Source organism: Aquarana catesbeiana, linkage group LG09 (assembly GCF_042186555.1).
Source record: "Aquarana catesbeiana isolate 2022-GZ linkage group LG09, ASM4218655v1, whole genome shotgun sequence".
NCBI classification, from domain to species: domain Eukaryota; kingdom Metazoa; phylum Chordata; class Amphibia; order Anura; family Ranidae; genus Aquarana; species Aquarana catesbeiana.
Genome location: NC_133332.1, coordinates 225,854,854 through 225,870,825, shown reverse-complemented (window position 1 = coordinate 225,870,825; position 15,972 = coordinate 225,854,854). Strand labels below are relative to the sequence as shown.

The window sequence follows — 15,972 nt, the reverse complement described above, 5'->3', positions numbered from 1 at the left end:
ATGACGCGGGTCCCAGGGGGAGGGGCGGAGTACTGCATTCTGTGTGGGTGTCCGCCTTGGGAGAGCCTTCTCCAACATGGACAGTCGATGCGGGGAGGAGTTACCAGCGCCGCTGGGGGACCTCAGAAGTCGAGGATCTGGGCCACTCTGTGCAAAAATGAACTGCACAGTGGAGGAAAGTATGACATGTTTGTTATTTTTAATTTTTTAAAAAGGAGGGTTTACAACCCCCTTTAAAAATTACCTTTCCTTTTAAAGCTACACCTGTTTTTTCTGAAAATGCAATGCAATATGGCTACCTAGAGGTGTTCTGTACACAGAAAGTGTACTGACCACTTCCCAGAAATATCATTTCCTGCTTGTGTGATTGGCTCACTGATTTTCCCAGAAGTCTTCACTAAGATACAAGTCAGATTTTTGGCATGCCCTGCAACAAAAATGTAATTTTTGGTAATGTACTCCCAATAGGAAATCCAGTCTTAAGGAATGCAGGCCCTGCAATTTTCTTAATTAGAGCCCTACAGGTGCTACAACTGGTTTATATTTATGAAACCACTTCCATTAGACTCAATCAGCACAGAAACACAGGGGGTTTCTTTAGAATAACAAAATGTAAGAATCTACAACAAAGTTTGATAAAAATCCTTGCAAAGTAGTATACATAGATTACCCAGAAGGGAATGTTTTTTTTTCCTTCCACAAAAGTGGAGTTACACTTTAAATGAAACCTGGAGATGTGCTGAAGGGAAACGGCTGTGAAGCCACGAGGCTTCACTGCTGATTTCCCTTAGCTGAAACGGTGGCAGCAGCACCCAAAAGACGATTGAAAAATTGGCGCGGATGAAGACACCACTGGATTTGTGGACAGGTAAGTGTCCTAATATTAAAAGTCAGCAACTACAGTATTTGCAGCTGCTCACTTTTATTTTTTTTCTACAGAGCCTGGAGCTCCTCTTTAATGAATGTTGTTGGAAGGTAAGTCAAAATTCAATTTTGTTTTTTAACATTTGATTTTCGAATGTATGGAATCTCCTGAACCAAAACTACTCTCTCTAAAGCCTTGTACACACAATCAGATTTTCTGCAGACAAAGCTTTAGACTTTTGTCCAAAGGACGTGTGCCGTGAACTTGTCTTGCATACAAACGGTACACAATTATCTGCCGACAAACCCGAATGTAGTGACGTACTAGATGTACTACGAGCTGATAAAGAGGAAGTTCAATTGTCAGATGCCACCCTTTGGGCTCCATCTGCTAATTTCGTGTTAGTAGAAGTTTGCCGAAGTGTTGATTCACACTTTTAATTTCGTGCTTTTCACTTCGTTCGTCCACCAGCCACGTTGCAGAATCGGAGGAGATAACGTGTTATTTATTATTGGCCTTGGAGTTATTGCTTTGACCCAAGTCCAGTCACATGAGGAGGAGGATTTCTTGGACCATTGCTGATCCCCTATATTAAGAAGCAGGACACATGCATGAGGCTTTTATTTTTTGGTTGAATAATGATTTGATTATATTTTCTATATTTTTGGATGCATAGAATGAACTTTTTGGTTAAGTTCTATTGGCAGATAGCTTGTCTAATTTTATTTGTTTTATTTTTTTAATGCACAATAAAGAAATAGTGGAGAATAATACTTGGCTTTGTGTTTTACTTCAAATGACAGTTTGGGAGTAGGCAGTTACATTTAAAAATATACAATGTAAAAATGTAAAATGTCAATGTAAAATTGACAAGGGACACCAACATAGTTGTATCTTTGATCTTAAAAACTATGGGATAATGGTGTTGTGGTAACTTGCCCAAATAAAAAAAAAAAAAAAGACATAATATTATTCTTGATATCACTAGAAAATAAAAGCCTTTTAAAATACGTTTGTAATAACTCCATCAGTATCACCAGCAAAGCAGCTTCATTATTATCCCATTAAAGAAGAGAATTGTGCGCTGCATGTGGATATTTCATAATTTGCCACGACACAAATGTTAATTCTCCATTACGAACTAGGGGTGCAAGGGATCAAAAAACTCACGGATCAGATCGATCCTCGGATCAGAGTTACGGATCGGATCATTTTCGGATCAGCAAAAAAAAAAAAAAAAAAAGACAAATCTTGTTAAACCCACGGAGTTTTAGATCTAACAGTTATTTTCAACGCAAAACAGAGCTTATATGCATAAATACAGTATTTGTAGATCGGACGAACTGTTTAGATGTTAAATTTTAAAAGCAGCAGCAAACTTGCTGACCTTACATGGTTGCTAATGTGACAGAACACCTCTGATTTTCACATGTAAACGTTACATGTGAAAATCAGAGGTGTTCTGTCACATTAGCAACCATGTAAGGTCAGCAGGTTTGCTGCTGCTTTTAAAATTTAACATCTAAACAGTTCGTCCGATCTACAAATACTGTATTTATGCATATAAGCTCCGTTGTGTGTTGAAAATAGCTGTTAAATCAAAAACTCCGGTGGGTGTAACAAGATGTCCGCTTGCCCCCTTCTCACTCTTTCATTACAGTACTGTGCAGGAGTGTGGGGTGTAGCAAGATGGCGGCCACTTCCTGACGAGACAGCGGCTGCCGCCGGGTGTACCAAGATGGCCGCCGCTCCGGAGCTAGGCCGAAGTCGCTGCCTTCCCTATGGCCAAGGCCGCAAATCGCTCCGTGGATCGCGGGTGTGCCGATCCGCGGAGGTTCACCCATGCGGATAACGGATCAATGACAATCCATTGCACCCCTATTACGAATGCTAGTTTACAAGACCGACCGCTTCTGGCATGTTCTTGCTTCCAAGCATGCATGTTTGTACTTCAGACTTTCATCTGACTGACTTATATACACACGCTCGGAAAATCCGACAACAGACATTTGTCTGCGTAAAATTTATAAGCCTGCTATCCAGCATTTGCCTGCGGAAAATACCACAACAATTGTCCGATGGATCGTACAAAGGGTCTGATTTTAGGCCAACAGTCTGGCATTGCACAATTCCCGTCAGAAAATCCGATCGTGTGTACGAGGCTTTCAGGAGGCATGTTTGAAAAAAAATTTCCATCTTGCTCCTTCAATTCTTTTCATCACTACAGTCAAACGATCGGCAATTTGCCCATAATAACTATTAGAAAATCAAATGAATGTTATGAAAACTAAAACTTTCAAACAAAATTCTACCACGTATGGCCAGCTTTAGGCTAACAAAGTGAAAAATTGGAGCCTTGTTCAGTATCATTTCTTAAACTACACAAGGTCAGCGGACGAGTCAGGGGGCCCTTGAGGCCAATGAACTCCCACTCTGAGCTGGCTGATACAGATCACCATCCTGGTACAGACTAACCTTCAAGGTGTATCAAAGCACCATTTCCTCCCCCACCTCTCATCACTGTTAGGAGCTGAAGGGAATCAGGGGAGAGGTCATGATTAACAAAGGCCTATAATTCCAAAGATGACTCCTTTTGTTCAATTTCCCTCCCAGAGACACCAGATGCGTTCTGTAAGGGTATAAGCTGCGGGATGATAGTGATGCATTTTCTGAAGCACCAAGCTGTAATGCCTTTGTTGTTGTGTTTGAGCATGCGTGACGATTGTCCCATGGGTCACTTTTTACCTATTCTTACAAGAAAACCGTTAACCTTCCCATTATACAAGGAAACCTAATACAATGTATGGTTTCACTGGTATAGGGCCCACATCTGCTACATAATATAGACTCTAGTCCTATGCAAATATTGTCAAACTGGGATTTTTGTATCATGTAAGGATATATCAGAAAGGTTCTAAAATATGTCTTTGCTGGCGCTTGGTTTGAAATATCCTATACCTGCTTACAGTGGGTGGAAAAAAAAATACATCCTCTGAAATCTTTATTAGGACTGAAAGGAGCCTACAGACTCCATGGAATGTCCAAGTATTCTGGCCATTTACCATCAGATCAAATAATGTTTCTAGGTGAACAGGACTTCTGAACAGCAGTGGATATCCCTATCCCAAGGCTTCTTTAGGTAAGAAGTGGATTGGTCATGGATGCTTTCCCGATGATGACTACTGCTTCCCATCAAGAGGCCAATGCCAATGATGTTCATTGGAAAAAGCATGCACATTCTTATGATGCAAATATACACACTCGTAGAAAGATTAGCAGTCTAAGGTTTTCATTGCAATAAGATGGTTACCTGGCCAATCACCAAGCCCAAACACTGTTACATTGGGCAAAGAGTAGGATATTAGCCCCTGCGTAAGCACGAGTCCAAAACCAACCAAGAATTTATGCACGGCTCTTTCTTGCAAGGCTCTGGAGTCAGAAAATGGTGGGAAATAAGAGAAATAGTTGGGAATATCCCCTGAATAAACAAAAGGCTCACTCTAAATCCTTGATGACCAACCTGCGGCTTTGTGTGGCCCTCGGGGTCCCTGCAGACACCAATCTGTGTTTCCCTATTGCCCTGTAAGACCCCTTTCACACAAGCAGACTGATTGGGTACACCTGTCAGTTTTTCAGGCGGACCCAATCGGACCCTCTATTGTCCTCTATGGAGTAGCAGATGTAAACAGACTTGTTAGTTTTCACACCCGCTGACATCCCATCCGATCCACTAAAAACAGAATAGCAGATCGGATCAGATAGCAGGAAGGTGTAAACAGACGGCTGTGTCTGTGCCCACTCTGTAAAAGTGGAGCGGACCAGCCATTCGCCTGCTAAGCGGGGATCAGCAGACAGATTCCCCGCTGAGCTGGCGGAGTCCGCCCCGTGTGAAAGGGGCCTTAAAGTAGTGATTTCTAGCAGCCTCATGTAATATTGTTCCAGTTCATGATAGTCTCTTGTAGCATGTCCTCAGTCTCAGACCATCTCTTGCCTCATGTCTGCCATCTATGACTAAAAATGGGCTCAGGCATGTCTCCATGTGCCCGTCAGGAAGCTTACACTGCGCAACGCTAATCACAGACAGTGACACATTTCCCGATCTGTGCAGCCACGGAGGTGCGAACACACCTGAGTCCATCCTTATCTCTGACCATCTCCTGTTTTACAGTATTGTCCACAGTCTCAGACTATATCCCGATGTGTGTCTGTTGTCTTTGATAAAGGACTATTCACTGTTAAGCACTGCCCCCTAATTATGTCAGGGGCCCCACTTGAGCCCCCCCCATTTTAAGAAAGTTGACCACCATTGCTCAAAATTATTAGTGCCCATTAATTTAAATACTGTGACCATGTTTGATAGTACAGTAAACTGTGATTTATAAAAATTAAAAGGTGAAAAACAGCATTGTCGACAAGCAGGGGTGACAAACGGAATTTCATTGTGGGCCACATCAGCATTATCACTGCCCTCAAAGTGCTGGTTGTATCTTTAGGATTATATAAATTTACCCAGGGTTTTTATTTTTAGAGAATAGGTGCAAGAACTCACTCAACCACTCCCCCCTGTCGAACCGCATAGAAAGGTGGATGTGGCCAAATTGCAACAGTGAGAGAATCTTAAAAGGGTAATAAATACCAGGGAGTGTGTTGAGTGTGGAGTTCAGGGGTGTGCTATGTACAGAGTGCAGAGTTCAGAAATGCGTTACATAAAGAGTGCAGGGTTTAGGGGTGCCCTATGCACAGAATGAGGAGTTCAGTGGCGTGTTGTGTACAGACTGCAGGGTTGAGGAGTGTGCTACATACAGGGGTTTAGGGTCATGCTTTGCACAGTGTGCAGGATTCAGGTCTCTTTCACAGGCTGTTCGGATCTCATTTCCACCCCTCCCTAGCTCTGACCTCTGCATCGCTCTCCCCATCTCCCACCTCTGCACATATATTACTCTACAGCCCTCATCTCTCTCCCTCACCAAAAGCTTCCTCGCATATCACCTACCCAGCCTTGTTCTAGTACCTCCCTGGGGTGTAGGTGGTTCTGCCCCTCTCATTTGCAACAAGATTATTGGTCGGCATCTGTGCACCCAGGCACAGATGGGGATCAGAGTGCAGCTTACCACATTATGCCCCATCCCACACAGCTCCCACATTTCCCTTGTCCCCGCCATGAGTGCAGGGCAGGCAGGGATCTGTGAGAGCCACCAAGAGGAAAGCTGTCCTCACCAGAAGGTTTCTGTTTTTACAGGTGATAGTGGCGAAGGGTGACAGCCAGAGGTGGCAAAACTCCTTTCTGTACCATTAAGACGGAGAAAAAGTCCTGTGTGTGAGGGTAACATGAAATTGCCCGGTGGGCCAGATTCGGTCGACGGGCCTTGTGTTTGACACATGTGGTCTAGAGTAATGAATTCATACAATAGCCATATATCTGGTGTACTGAAAAAAAAAAAAAAAAAAAACATGAACTATTCTCATATAAAAGAAAAATGCACACCAAGGTTACACTCTTGGATGAAACATAAGTACACTGCAGAGCATAAAGGGACTGACATTCATTACAACAGAGGCTCATAAGGAACACAAAACCAAAGGATCTGAATAGGATTGTTCTTCAATGGTGACTAATTCTCTTTAGCCTCTTTAGTCACATGCATCAAGAGCAATGCCTGACAGGCTGGCACCACACCGTAAAGTGCTGCACAACAAACTACCCAGAATTCGGGAGGCAAAATAAAACTATTTCAGAACACATCGATTCAGCATGTGACTAGGACAAAGTGGCTGGCTTTTACTTCCAGAAAAGATTGCCATTGTTCACTCCTCCATTTGCAAATGCTAAATTCCCTGGCTTCAGTGCCAAGTCACTGACACAGAACAGGTCAGCAAATTCCCACTTCACTGGCTGCGTACTTGCTCTAGGTTTGAGCCAAATTTATATAAAGGTGTATAGATGTCAATGAAAATTCTGGTTATTTTTACCTTGTACATAAACAGTATATAAAACAGCACCAGCTCCTATACTGTAACAAGGAAGACAATGTATCTCACACACTCATTAGGCCGGCCATAGACAGAGCGATTTTCTTTCCTGCAACCAGCCATCCCTGCCGGGAGAACAGTGATTACTGCTAGTGGCTATAACAGCCGCTAGAAATAATCGCATGTAAAATCCAACAGGCTGGTTCTAGCCCATACATGGTTCGAATCTCAGCAGGTCTCTGCTGAACTGACCGAGATTCGAACCACCTATGGCAAAAAGCTCCTCTGTGCAGCAACCCCCCCAAATGCTTACCTGAGCCTGATCTTCCTCCATCGATGTTCAAGAGAGCCTCAGCTCTTCGGGGACGCTCTCCTCCTCAATGGCTAAGACAGCAACAGGAGCCACTGGCTCATGCTACTGTCAATCACAGCCAGTGAACCAATAAGGGGAGAGAGGGGGGGTGGGGTGTGTGTAAATATTAACTCAAAGCCATGGCTCGTGAACAAGCCTGCTTGGGTGCCTCCATTGCAAGCCGCTTGCTCTGGAGTCACTGGGCAGGAGGGAGGGGCCAAGAGCACTGGCGACGGACCCTAGGAGAGGAGGAAAACCACTGCACAGAGCAGGTAAGTATGACAAAAAACAAACAAACTTTAATATCACTTTAAAGCGTCTGTTAACCCAAAAAAAAAGTAAATTCTGGTCCCTTAAAGCAGATTACACAGCACAGCGCTTGTGCTATGTAATCTGCCCCCCCTCTAAAAACTGTAAAAAAAAAAAAAAACACAACAACCCTAAACCTACCACTTCCTGTATGCCCACTCTAAACAGACCACGATACCCAGGGCAGCTCCGCCCTGATCACTGTTGTCAAAGTGCATCTCTCTGTGATAGGCTGCCTGCTCTCTGCTCTCCTCTCTCCCCCCTCACCCCCTCCTTCCTCCCTGTTAGCGCCCTCTGTCTCCGGCCCTGCCCCTATTATTTTAATATTAAAATATAAATTTTGTCACTGCCAGCCTCTCTATTAGAGGCTGGCATAGCACACGGTATATGTTTTATTTAAAAACGAGCGCTGTAAATACTGAATATCAGCAGTCTTCAGCCCGGTCACGTGACTTGTGGCCCCTTTCTAGCTCCGATGGGTGTCTCCTGCGGAGGAGACGAGCGGCCATGTGATCTCCCTCTGATGTCAGAGGGAGATCACGGCCCCTCCCACAGAAGACACCTACCAGAGCTGGAAAGCGGCCGCGAGTGATGAGAGCGGCCTGAAGACAGCTGATATTCAGCATTTACACTGCTCATTTTTAAATACAACATACACAGTGTGCTATGCCAGGCTCTAATAGAGGGGCTGGCATAGACATATATATGCCTTAACAAACACTTTAACTTTCCCTATACTTTTAGTAGTACACATACAGCATATGACCCTACACCAGCTTATATACACTGGGAAAAAAAAAAAAAAAACAGATTATACATTTACATTATAAGACAAATAAAGATCCTTGCCCTAGCTTTATCTACTGATCTGAATATAATACATAACCAAGCACTTCACCAATCAGGTATACAGTATATGTATGACACATACCAATCTTTACCTACTTGGTGTACAATGTATGACACACAAAATTATTATATATATATATTTTTTTTTTTTTTTTCGTCCACAGAGTACAAAACAAAAAAATCTTTCCCTGGACAATGTACAGTATTTATATGACAAACAGACCTTTGCTCATTGAGAGTAGAGTATATGACACAGCCACATTGTCGCCCATGTCAATATGACAACTAGATCCCCACACATTGTGAGTACAGTTACAACCAGATGAACCAAAAATGGCCATCTGATCTTCCCCAACAAGTCTGGAGTCCCCAGTACTAAAATAAATACACACTACCTGAAGGAAAACCTGGCTTGTGGACTACCATGGACTCAAAATTCACTAATTATATAACAGAGGGGATGGCATGCTTATACTATAGATATGATAGCAGGAGAGGAGGATCATGGAGTGGACAGAGATGACAGGCGGGGGGGGGGGATGACGACAAAGGGAGCAGAGAGCTGGGCTGCGGATGACGGAGGCACGTAAACTGACCACGGTGTCAGGGCTCAGCAGCCATGATATGCTGTGGTCAGTTTATAGGGGGGGGGTATAGTCAGGCAGGATCAGCCAGGTATTTCTCGTGTTACAGGGGCCCAAATTACACAGCACAGGCACTGTGATATACAAAAAGCTTTAAGGGTACAGGATCCATTTTTTTTTTTTTTTTAGGTTAACAAGCACTTTAAACCTGGCAGCATCAATAGACAGTGCCTACCTAGTACAAAACTATATCCCATCCAATCCCTAGTGGGGAGCAATTTAGTATGGTAGGGATGCACCAATGCCAGTTTAAGACCGAGTACCAATACTTTTTCTCAGGTACTTGCCGATACCAATCACTGATACCTATTTTAATCTCATGTGACAGTTTCTTTAGGGCTTGTTCACGCCGTACCTGCATGGAAACTGATGAGAAAACCTTACAGATTTCCCTTGCAGAGAAATCAGTTTCACATCAGTTTTCATAGCCTGTTCACATATATGCAGGCCGGCCGCAGTGTGAGTTGAAAAAAAGAGTCCTGTGCGATTTCATTCCAGTTCAGGTGCAATTTCTGATCTCACACACTACAATTCCCATTTAATTTGCACCTAAACTGCTGAACAAAATAACACTGGACTGGGTTTTGAAATCACACTGCATACCACCCCACACATATGTGAACTGTTTATGAAGTAACTAGTTTTAAGATCAGAGCATTTGTGCAACTAAGTACTCGAGCAAATGCTTAGTATCGGAACCGATACCAGTATCGCTGCAATGCTAGGGTATAGTGATAAATACGTTTGGCTATTAAGATACAAAAGAACAAGAAAAAAAAAAAAAAGCAGCACCAAAATATACAGCACAATAGTTGGTAAAAGGAATCAGCCAAAACATATCGTCAAAAATCAGGGTATTTGTGTTTTGGCAATAGAAAAAAAAAAAAAAAAAAAAGGTGCCAATAATGGCATGGTGTGTCCTTATTGACTTCAATGCAAAACCAAGTCCCATTGACTTCAATGCAAAAATGCCAGCCACTACCTTATTAAAAATGTTTTAAAAAAAAACAAACAAAAACTGCCCATTTTGGTTTTCAGCCAAGTGGATCCTGAACTTTCGATTTCGGCACCGGAATTTATTTCAGTGCACCACTAGTTGGGAATATAAAATATATAGATCTATATTGACTGTAGGCAACCATCACAGTTATACAACATCCAAAGATCAATGAATCAAAGATACAATGCATGACATATCTAGACCTGCGCCCACTGGGCGTATAATGCACAACACATCTAGGACTTTCAGCTATTGTGAGTACAAGGCATGATATCTAGACCTTTTGCGATTGAGAGTACAAGATATGACACATCTAGACTTTCAGCCATTGGGAGTACAATGCATGACACATTTAGACCTTCTGCGATTGAGAGTACAATATATGACACATCTAGACCTTCACCCATTGGGGAGTACAGTATAGGACACAACTAGACCTTCGCCCATTGGAAGTACAGTATAGGACACAACTAGACCTTCGCCCATTGGAAGTACAGTATAGGACACAACTAGAACTTCGCCCATTGGGAGTACAGTCTAGGACACATCTAGACCTTCGCCCATTGGGAGTACAGTCTAGGACACATCTAGACCTTCGCCCATTGGGAGTACAGTCTAGGACAACTAGACCGTCGCCCATTGGGAGTACAGTCTAGGACAACTAGACCGTCGCCCATTGGAAGTACAGTATAGGACACATCTAGACCTTCGCCCATTGGAAGTACAGTATAGGACAACTAGACCGTCGCCCATTGGGAGTACTGTATAGAACACATCTAGACCTTCGCCCATTGGGAGTACTGTATAGACACATCTAGAACTTCACCCATTGGAAGTACAGTATAGAACACATCTAGACCTTCGCCCATTGGGAGTACTGTATAGACACATCTAGAACTTCACCCATTGGAAGTACAGTATATAACAAATCCTCAGCATGTTGATGTACAGTGTATAACACGTATAGATGTTTCATAAACAGATCTTCAGTAGATGCAAATGAGCTCACCCATCATGATCTTGCCCCTTTGGGGTAGACAATAAGTTCGCTCTCACACATCTGTAATGAATGTTTCACACACAGATGATCAGCATCTCTGATATAAAGTAGAACTGAGGGTAAAACCTTTTTTGGATACAGTAAGGAATGATTAATACTGTCAGTTTTTTTGCCACCTGTCCCTCATTGGGGAAATTTTCCTTCACTTTTTGTTGTATCGCTAAAACTGGAAGTGAGAGGACATCTATACAAAGTGAGGGAAACCCTGGATGTTCCCAGAATTATTGTCCCCTCTGGAAGATTTCCCCTCTATTCCTGTTCTGGTGACAACTAAAAATTTGAGATTTTCTTTCACTCTCAGTGATAACTGCAAACAGGACAAAAAGAAAGGAGGTGGACGTGGTGAGCACCGTATCAGGGACGCGGTGAGTAATGCACTATGGGAAGAAATTAAGTTCAGCTTTTTATGTTACTTTAAAGGTTCTACTTGTATACACATGCATAGCCTCACCCAGTGTACAGGAGAGATATATATATATATATAGCTCCTCCTCTTTCTCCTCCCAAGGAGGTGCAGTGTACAGGACACAGCAGCAGCCCCTGTACAGTAAACAGGAAGCCTTGTATGTTCATACACAATGTACACCTGATTCCCCCGGTTCTATACACAGTAGAGACACACGCCTCCCGCGGACCCCTGCCAGTCTAGAACACTAAGGGCCCCGGGGCCTCCCCGTTCTCTACCTACCTCTCTTACTCGGTGTGGGCAATCAGCAGACAGCAGGCGGGAGACAGGCAGGAAACGGAAACTGGGTCCCTTCCTCTTCCGCTCCAGCGGAAAACACCCCCCCCCCCCCCACGCGCCCCGCCACTACCTGGAACGAGGCTCGGAACGCAAGCGCGGTTTGCTATTGGTTCCCTTGGTATGGGCGGAAATGGTGACAGGCGGAAAAAAGAGGAGGGGTCGGGCTTCTCAAGGGGATAAAAATAAAGGGGCGGGACTGTTCCGGTGTTCTGCCATATAGTGTCCTCGTATCAGATAGTGTCCGCCTCGTACTGCGCAGGCGCAGCGCCTGCGCAGTACGGAGGAGCAGGAGATGCCGAAAATGCCCGAAGTTGATCAGCTGACCATCAGCTGTACACGGCGCTCGGGCACCTGTTAGCGATGGCAGTGTAAGAGGGCCCCTCGCGGGCTCGCTTTGCTCGCCACGCTTCGGGCACGGCCTCGCTGCGCTCGGCAAATATTTATTCTAACTCTATGTCCACTTGGATAGTAGGGAATGATCCTGGACATAGGGTAAGAATAAATGCGCAGGCGCCGTGTACAGCTGACGATCAGCTGTTGAACTTCGGAGACTTTCGGAGTCTCTTTTGTCCTCCGTACTGCGCCTGCGCAGTACAGGGAGGACACTATATGATAGGGGACTGAATTCGATAAGACACCGGCTGATGAATAAGGGAGGATGGGGCTGTTTCGAAAAATAAACAAGGGGCGGGGTTGGTCTCCCGCCATGCGGGTGATGTACACAGAAAGAGAAAAAGAGTAGAGAAGGAGGCAGGACAAGTTTTGACATAGTAAGTGCAATAATAGCACCCAGCATTGGTATCAGTGGATGCAAAAATGATACACAGCATTGGTATCAGTGGAAGCAAAAATTACACACAGCATTGGTATCACTGGATGCAGTAATAACACACAGCATTGAGCATTGGTATCAGTGGAGGCAAAAATAACCCCCAGCATTGGTATCAGTGGAGGCAAAAATAACCCCCAGCATTGGTATCAGTGGAGGCAAAAATAACCCCCAGCATTGGTATCAGTGGAGGCAAAAATAACCCCCAGCATTGGTATCAGTGAACAAAATACTAACCCCCAGCATTGGTATCAGTGGAAGCAAAAATAACCCCCAGCATTGGTATCAGTGGACGCAAAAATAACACCCAGCATTGGTATCAGTGAACAAAATACTAACCCCCAGCATTGGTATCAGTGGAAGCAAAAATAACCCCCAGCATTGGTATCAGTGGACGCAAAAATAACACCCAGCATTGGTATCAGTGGACACAATACTAACCCCCAGCATTGGTATTAGTGGACGCAAAAATAACACCCAGCATTGATATCAGTGGGCACAAAAATAACCCCCAGCATTGGTATCAGTGGACACAATACTAACCCCCAGCATTGGTATCAGTGGACGCAAAAATAAACCCCAGCATTGATATCAGTGGGTGCAAAAAAAACCTCTGCATTGATATCAGTGGGCGCAATATTATCTTTCAACATCGGTGTCAGTGGATGCAATTATAACCCCCCCCCAGCATTGGTGCCAGTATTATTGACTTTGTGTCAGTATTATTGACTTGGTGGTCAGTGGCAGTGAAGGTTAACAGCTTTTACCCTCCCCCCCTGTTTCATTGGTGGTTATGGCAGTTCAATGTAACCCCGACCAGGTAGTCAGTGGCAGTGAAAGTTAACCCCTATCCCCCTCCCCACCTGCACTGGTGGCCATAGAGAAATTTAACCTCCCCACCCCCTCTGCATTGGCGGTCAAGGCTGTGAAAGTTAAAACTCTTAACTTGTATCTCTATGGTAATATTCAGCTCTGACATAGCTCTGGTAATCAGTTTCTCTATTGTGGCGTGTAACACTTACCAACGCATTTCGTCCCCTGAGGAAGTCACATGTCTTGGTAAGAAAACACATCAGAGCAGAGCTTTTGAATGACGTCATCAAGTTGTATGGAACCCGGAAGTGAAGTACCTAACAGCCAAATACATTGTGAGGCTGTAATAAGTGGTGTGTTCATGGACATCGGAATGAACAGTGAAGTAAGGAGGCCTGCTTGGGGAGAGAGGATTGCATTTAAAGAGGAGACCAGACACCTCTTATAGTGAGAAAGGCAAAAATGAGCTGAAATATAAAAGGATCCCATTTAAAGGGAACCAAGCCATTTATGAGGTTACATTTCATGTATGGGTCATAAATATAAGGTGAAAGCACAACTGGTGGAGGGTGTCTGCACTGGAGAAATGTGTGCACTGCATTTGAAGCATTGAAGATTGTATGAGAGGCTGCGTATTGCATATGGACACGTTATCTTGAAAGATTATAATTTTGGCACAAATGGCGTGATGTCGTGTTACAAGGATAATAGCGCTACACTTTTATTTTGGATTTGAAAGTTTTGACACATTTATGAGATATGGTATATGTGTTGGCAGCTGAAATTGGTTGAGTGGCAATTTTGACTTGCACGTTTTTTTAAATAGCAGAGCAAAGGAGTGTTTCAGTAATTTTTTTCACTGTGGGTGAAGTGTCACGCACACACGCCTGAATCTCTTTCCTACAATTTAGCAATACTGCTGCTGCTCTTGTTTGCAAATGACACGCAGACCGACCCTGGGTTCAACTCTGCTGCCTGCCTGCAGTGACCTTATTACCTTCAGCCTCCTGAGCCACTCCTGCTACCAGCAGTTGGGTTTTCAAGAATTCAAGAGCACATTATCTATGTCGTCATGTACCCTTTGTAAAAGCAGTTCTGTATCATATGTTAAAATCTTCTTGCGTTTGGCAGCTTTTAAGGTTCCAACCATGGCTTCAAATAAATTGGCACACTGGTCATCATGAAATAATACACCAAACTTTACTTTCAGTTTTCCATCTGGGTCTCTTGTGCCAAGACCTTGTACCCTGAGCCATGTTACCCCCACTCCATGGTTCAGCATGTTGGGTCCTAAAAACATGGGAAGTAGTCCCAATATCCTTTTGTGCCTCCATTTTACAATCCACCAGTGGTTTCCGGTGCTGCCTGCAGTGGACCCTCTAAAGAGCCAAACTTATACATAATTACAAACTGTAATTTTGCCCTCTGCCTGAGTCTATGCAAGCCTCAGAATCTTCCTTACCTCCACTGAGCATTACTTTTCTGGTGCACTTACAGTTCCCAATGTATGCTTCTAAACAGCTAGCTGCCCTGTACCTGTTTGAGAAGGACTGTTAAAAAGTGGGCTGCCCCCCCCCCTGTGGATCCGGCAATATCCCATCCTAACAAAGCTTTAACTATCCCTGTGGGGGATGCACCTGTTTTTAAGGATGTCATTTGACAAGTGGTTTGAGATATTTTTCTAAAATTTTGTTCTCTCTTGCAGACCCTGCCTTGCAATTTTCCTTGCCTGTGACTCTAGTCTGCCAAATTCTAGTTGACTGGGCTTAGTCCATCATATTGGATCTGGTTAATGTGCAAGCTGATCCCTTACTTGTAGAGCACTTAGAGCTCTTGCTTGTAGCCTTGAATTACTGTATGGATGGGTTAGAAGTTTCCAGGCATGTTTTTTATATGCGTCTTCTGCTATGAACATGAGGAGGACTCTTTGGTTAAAGTGTTGGGCTGCAGAACCAGCTTGCAAAAAGTGCCCGTTTCACTTGCATTTTGGGGGATAGCATCTCTTCAGAGTTTCCCTCGACACCCTCAGCAAGAAGTCAACAGGAGCAAGAGACCCCATCTTTTACAGGCTCAGTATGGGGAAGGGTGACCCTGTCTTAGAGGCCAAAATACTTCTTTTTCAAAGCCAAGTCCACGTCTCCCAAACCCTCAGACAAATCTTGTTCAGCATGAAGCGTAGCCCCCACATTCCAAACTGGGGAGATGTCTGTTAGCCTTTGAGGAGATATGGGAAACCAGCATCTCAGATGCTTGGGTGAGAGAGGTGTTTCCAGGGGCTACAAGCTAGAATCCTGCTCCAAGCCCCTTTGATTATTGTCTTCCAACCTACCTGTATTGTTACACAGATTAGGAGATCTCCATGCTGCACTATCAGGTCTTCTGGGGCAAGGAATCATCATCCCAGTCTCAGTGGCAGAATGGTTCTACTCCAATCTATTCAGGTATCCCAGGCCTAAAGGCAGCGACTACCCCATAATGGTTCACAACCTGAACTGTGGTCAACTCGGATAAAAACTCCTGTAAAAGAAAAGAACTG

At 44.0% G+C, this 15,972-nt stretch overlaps 1 protein-coding gene across 1 annotated transcript in view; it reads right to left on the bottom strand.

Annotated features, from left to right (window-relative positions):
* LOC141108339 (methyl-CpG-binding domain protein 1-like) overlaps positions 1-11,838 on the bottom strand; it is a 70,060-nt gene extending 58,222 nt beyond the window's left edge. The window contains exon 1 of the mRNA XM_073599864.1: positions 11,738-11,838. The gene's annotated coding sequence lies outside the window, so the exon portion shown is untranslated. The remainder of the gene's footprint in view (positions 1-11,737) is intronic.
* Positions 11,839-15,972: the final 4,134 nt, after the last annotated feature.